A 7,044-nucleotide genomic window follows, 5' to 3' on the forward strand; every position below is an offset into this window, starting at 1 on the left:
TGTGACCTCGTGGTTACTGATTTAATATGAGACTTTATAGAAAACTCGGTATAGTTTACGTGGTATAGTAAGGTTGTTGTTTTTAACGTTTTTTAACGCGTTGTCATGATGGTATTTGATATCATTTATTGCCGAATCACTGCTAAAACTTTCAGCGCACTTGAATCAGTCTTGTGTATATCCTAATACGGATTCTTGTTGATATCAATTTCGCCTTAAACAACATGGCCTCATCAGTCTACATTTAAGTAGGTTTATTTTTTGCCGCGTTGATGGATTGGGAAAATTTGCAAATAAAAATGGCGACTTTTGCTTGATCCTGAGCTGTAGGGACGACGTGCAACTCAACTCCAGTGTTTCAGGAACAAGGCGGCAACCACTAAGCCGGGTAACATGCGATCTCGATCAGTTAGTTCGCCAATTACCCACATAAGCATGCGCCAGCGCTCAACCCCGCGTGCTTCTCTTGTACCTAGGCGCCCAAAAATTAACAAAATTCTCGTGCAAATTACTCAAGACTTCACAAGCTTCACTGGTGGGTAATTGAACTACGCTGGGGTCCGGGGTCCTGGGGCGTCTAGCCTGGGGCAAAGGCCTCACTCGGGTGGTAAATGGGGTGCACAAACAGGCCACTTTGATAAGCCTCGCTTAAGGAATTAAAACCAGATTAAGTCCAATTAGCTTTGGAGGAAAGCGGCGCGGCTCGGGCTGTAAAAACACGCCGGAATTTCAGCTACTTAAGCAAAGCTGGCGGATAACAAGAGCTGGGGAGTTTCGACTTGTTGATAGCAAGACGTTAGCGCTGCTTTTTGGTGTTACTGCAACTGGTGCTAATTTGTTTGGGGGCGAAGTCGACCGCCGACGCTTAATGTGTTTTGCCATTGCCAGCCAAACAGGGCTTCTCTGTTGTTCTCGTCCTTTTTCACCGTCTTACCTCACGTCAGTTAACAAGCCACCGAATACTTCAAATACTTCGCACGTGATTTCAGCTTTCACCTGCTTGATTGACAGGCACCGTCGTCAGCAATTTGCAACGTAAAATTTAGAACGAAAAACAATACAACATCGTGCACTTGACGCTCGGTAACCCCGCCATTTCTGTCACTAGAACGTCGCGCGTTAACCTATCTATGACGTCACAATGGCGTGCGAGACACGTGTTGAAACTAACGTATCGCGAGGGATTCGCGCGCTTGACGTTGCAAGTGTCCATGGCAACCTTCTGGTCAAATAAATTTGCCTTGCAACAAACCGTGGCTCGGGGGGTCAACAAAGGGCGCCACCCCTGTCGAAATGTCGTCATGATTTGAACCGGAGCACGCGTTGAGAAATCCCACCTGGTTACGCGCACACCGGTTCACGACGACATCAGATACGTTTGACACCAACCAGGGTGAAACCAATCGCTCTGGGGTTTCATACGCGTTGACAGGTGCGACTTGCAATCCCCGGGAAGCTGTAAATGTGAAATGCAAGCTCGTGAAGATGCCTGGAGGTCAACAAATTCGGTTGATAGGTTTCTCGGTGAAGTGAATTTAGAGTGACGGTTTCAGCTTTGGTTTCTCCAGCAGCCGTGAAATTGTAACCGATATCGGTTGTGGACAGTCGCTAAAAGGTCACGTGCCACGACGTAGTGAAGTGTTTGGGAAGGTTATTTTCATGTGACCGATTGGGCGGCTTTTTGCTGAGTTTTAACAGTTGCATAAACTTAATTAATTTTTTAACACGGTGGATGGTTTGGTATTTTTATTGGACCTAATTTATTTTGCAAAATAAATAAGTAGAGCCTAAAATCTTGCTGTTTTAAACATAGACAATTTCGGTTGATAGTTTATATAACATGCTGCAATACTTTGTTTGTACTTTGAAATTCCTTGCCCCAACAGATGTATATTAAGACGAAGGCATCAACAGCGCCTTATTTGTAAATAATAATTTGTTCTTTGTGAAAAATATAATGGCCCAAACGACATTAAAAAGCGACATGCCGAAGTCGAAACCATTTCACAAACGCTCATCTCACAACCCGTAACAATTATGATTATTCTCACAACAAGATCTCTTATCTAACATTCATTCACTGTGTTGTCAAGCACAAAACGTCGGGTAGTCTATATATAAAGCAGCAGAATCAACGACATGATCATGAATACATTTGAACGCGAGAGGTTTGAATAAGATAGAGAATAACGCAGGCCACCATCGAAGCTTTTCACACATTGTATTGTTATTAATAGACTGAGGTAGAAGGGGGAGAAAATGGTATAGTCAGTTCACCATGTGGATGTTTATATCGAGTACCTGTGTGGTCTCCGCTTGTTTGTTGTTGTACTGCTAACGGCTCGTTAAAAGACATGCGCAGCGTGTGCCAACTGTGACATATAGGGTGAATAAGCCGCGCAAGCCCAAAACTATATTTATCATAATACTCGGTGTTGATGGAGTTGCCTTGAAATATTGTTGTTTGGAGGATTCTGTTATTTATTATTTATCATTGTTATGCATGAAGAGTCGTATAAAAACAAAAATTGTTTTGTCCGGAATTTTTTTCTTTTTTTATTTGATTAGAAAGAGAAAAAAATATAAACTGATCTATAATTAGGTTATGTGGAGTTTTGAAACCAACACAAGTCAAAATTATAAGAAAAAACATGTGGACAATACAGATGGAACAAATAACATAGCATCCGTCCACAATGCGGTAAATATATACACATTGCCTTGTTGCGTGTCATTTGAATTTTTTTTCAAATTCCAGAGGCTAATTTGAATCATGAGGTAGCCATAAATTTTTCAAAAAAGTGTCTGCTCACCCCGAAACAATCAAACAAATCGAAAGTTTTGCGCACATTTTCTGTTTCCTGCCAATGACAAAAGTTGGCGTTGTTCTAACATTCGTGTTTAACTTCGCATGACTTATTCTGCCACCCGCATTGCACAAAGTCAGGTGTTTATGTAGACAGGGCTGTAGATCCTGTAACAACATTATCGAGAAATCTTGAAATGACCCCGAGTAACCTCACGGGACCACACACACGTGTCGTCATGCTCGAGTAGAACTGACCAATCAGACTGATCCCGGACATCAATTTGACATAAGTTGCGATGTTAATATAGATGTATAGATTTTAATCCTTAATAGTTTCAATACCCAACGCGCTCCATCAACTCCTTGCCATTTGAAAAAGTACTTAAGTGGCCAAGACTGCAACACCAAGTGGAAAGCATTGAAATGAATAATAAGAACGGAAGTCCAAACGTTTTTTTGGCAGACGCTTCACAGTGATACAAGCTGTTAGTTTGAAACACAGTTGCAAAATCAAACCAACATCAAAACCGGTTGATTTTGCTTGACCCAGGAGTTTTATAAATTAGGTATTGGTTTATGTTGTAGAGAACATTAATCACCGGAAAACTGCGACTGTATGGATTGATTTCACTACAAACTATACTTTATTACCATAAAAACAGTATAAAGGACTTATGCAACAATACGTGGATGGAATTGAACCGTATTCGCTCAACAACACTAACCCAAAAATGTTTCAAGGCATTTTTGACCGGTTCAGAAACAAATCTTACGTCAGTGTTGACTGATTGCTGTCAGAAGGGCCTCGGTGGCAACAAAAAGTGCTTTGAACAAAACCTAGAGTCCCCGTGAGCTAGCAAGGGGGATAATTAAACAGATGCAGCCGTTCCACCTGCAATTATGATTTGGCGTTAAGTGCTCGGGCCCTGGTATATTGCAATACATTGCACGTGTACTATGCCGGATTCGCGCTGATCCCCAAAGCTTGTGCGAAGTTTTAATCCTTAGGGCAAACACGACAGCGTGCCAATGCTCTCTGCTCACGTTTGAGGTTTCTATGCTCGATCGGAGTGATGACGTGGCTCTCAACACTTCACGCGTGCTTCTGAGGGTTCGTTGAAAGTTGAGAAAAACAACTTTCGTTTTATTTTTACACGAGCTTGAACTGTGTGGAATGGCAACACACACACACACACACACATCGCACGAGTTTCAACGAAAAGTCAAGAAATATTGGAAATACTAACTTACATGCAAATAGTGCCCACTGTTTCCAGCGCTGCAAGGTATCATTAGTGCGTCTGATGACAATTGCATCACCAACATTGCATGAAATTTTCACCCAAATGCAAAGAGATATTATTACTACACAAAAGTCAAAGCATACATACACGATTATTTGGGCTCAAAGTTATATAATCGACTTATAAACCCTTGAAAGGGATCGCCTAAAGTTAGTACATTTTAACTCGTTTTAACAAACAACAAATTTAAATTTGACAGTTTTAGATAATTTATGCTTAAGTTTCCGCTTAACAGCATGTTTTTAGAGTACAATTGTAAAACAAATTCGCAGCAACATTAAACGAAGACCACTCATGGAAAACAACAAAAATAGGGATTATAAGTAAGACAAGTACACAAAAGAGGAAGTTTGGTTCATATTACGAGTTGGGTGGAAACAAGAATGAAACTTATAATTGGATCAAAAGAAAATCAAAACAATCGTCTGGTTCCGGTGACGACAAATAGCGGTTTGTTGGAATAACAAATCACAGAATTAGTGGTTTATGGGGAGGGTTGAAACGTTGGTGGGTGGGTGTCATATTCGTTTTACGGTTCAAGGAAAATAACCCAGGGATTTCAGGGGGTGGATTTTTCATCACGTTTATTTGGATCTCGCCGATTAGGATAAAATATTGAATAACATCCGAAATGATTTACAGTCTCAGTGAAATGTTTAAATCTGAAGGGACTGCTTGGGATTATATCAGTAGCTTCAGTTGCGTACAAGATAAAATAACAACATTTCAACAACGGTATTCGTCTAGCTCACAGACAGCAAATGATTCACAATGGTTTATATTGTGAAAGGTAGTTTTAAAAACTTGTAAGGGGCAATCAATATTTTTTACGTAAGTGTAAAAAATACTAACATTGTGGTAGTTTTAAGACATATTTTAAGTCGACAGAGACAGCGCGCATATAGAAATAGATAACACTGAACAAATGTTTTGTCCACCAGGTTGCCACATAGAACAAAGTTACCGTCCAACTGGTATAGTACGTAAAAAACTATAACTTCATCAACATAAATTGGCAAACTATAACTCCGTTAAATCAAACTTGGGACCAAGTGCTCAGAACAGTCAAAACAAAATCAAGCGCAACAACGGGCGCAAAACGGTGGGAAATATAGCTTTTGATCAATCACTCAAACTTCTGTTGCAATGTGATTTGAAATATGGGTTGACGTACTTTGAGTTGTGTACACGTGACGTAAAGATGTAAACTGAATTCAGGTTTCACAAAATCACGGTAGAAATCACGTTCGTACGATCAACACCAATCCCGGTTCACAATCAGCCCACCAGGCGAGCTCAAACAAAGAATGTTTGACCAGAGGTTCGTGAACCTGACACACAATACACTTTGTAAGACCTCAGGAATGTTAACAACTGCACAGTAGGTGGCAAATTACACACACAAGGTGACAAGGCCCCCGTCCCCCTGAATTCTTGCAACTTGAAATGATTAACCTATTTCCCGCGGAGGACAAGGAACAATTCAATTTGGTTTATTGAGTTTGATTTTTCTTGGTAAAAGAAAACATATGGACACAATTGCACTAAAATTTTCACTAAGCCGGAAATCGCTGCCCAAACGTTGAAACGTGATGGGGCGCATTAATGTAAAAGGTACAAAAGTGGATAAAAGGATAAACCCGTTATGGCTGCAATTAACGAACGTGCTTGGGGAAAATTTGAAGAAAATCTGCACGAAATGCAATAATTCAAATGAACAAAGTATTTGTTTTTGCGAGAAAGCATTTCAAAAACCTAAATATTTGCGTAACGTTTGAAAGGTCGCATGATTACTAGGGATTACTAATTACTAGGGACTTATCCTGATAATTTGATTAATTATCGTCAAATATTGGTTACTGAAAAAACAATGATTCAGAAGCCGAGAATTAGGAGAATGTGACAACATACTTTATCGCAGCTGTTAGGACGAATTTCATTGTTTGCTTACGACATTTTCAGAAGTGCTTGTTTAACTTTTGTGGACTTTACAGTGAGTTGTTTGCTAAAAGAATACAAAGCCGCAATATATTTCCGCCGTTAACAAGCTTAAGCGTGAAAAAAAAAACGTTTTGTCCACTTTTAAACACAAGTTGGCGTTAATGTACGTCATTTTGTAGCCCGAAGCTTTAAAATCAACACACCAACAGTTAGAAAAACAAAATGTGCCGAAAAGTTTTGAACCTTTAGCAGTTAGTAAGTTCAAATGCAAACAGTTGTTTCTCTGATGTACACAAATTACTCCACGTCATCGAAACGCACTCAGTTTCACCCAGATTGCATCACTACGTACACAAAATTACATGACTACATGTGAACAAACACACCCAAGTGGGTGTAAGTTTACGCGATAAATTAAAATCTGCTTCACAACTCATGAGATTCCGTTTTGTTCGTTGGTAAACTTTAATTTTAACCCGGTATGTTTGCTCTTGCATCGACAGCTGTTACCAGGTTCGAGTGCTTGCTACAGTCAACACGAAACTCGGTATGTTTGCGTTTCTCAGATTAAGGATGCACGATACCCTGGTGAAGTGGTTCCCAACTTTTTTGTAGTCACGGACCCCTTTTATAAATTTTAATGGTCCGCGGACACCCAACGTAATTTAGTCTTGATAAGTTTTCGTTTCCTACATTATACATTATTACTTTCGGTTTTTGGGCAGAATTTTAATCAACCTTCACAGTCCTTAAATCTCAATAAAGTTCTGTTCTGTACTGTAGCAGTCAACACAACAAAGAAATAAGTTTTCTAATACAATACTTGAAACAAAGTACTATACGTTCGATTGTTCATGTGTGTTGTGATGTCACAATGGAGGTAACAATCACCCGAAAAGAAAGCTTTCCTGATCCAAAGGCGTGATAAACAGTTTGCACTCGTATGCAGGAACGTAAAAACGGTTTGGGAACTTTGAAAACATCTACTGT

This window comes from Phallusia mammillata, chromosome 2 (assembly GCF_965637545.1).
Source record: "Phallusia mammillata chromosome 2, kaPhaMamm4.hap1.1, whole genome shotgun sequence".
Classification (NCBI taxonomy): Eukaryota; Metazoa; Chordata; class Ascidiacea; order Phlebobranchia; family Ascidiidae; genus Phallusia; species Phallusia mammillata.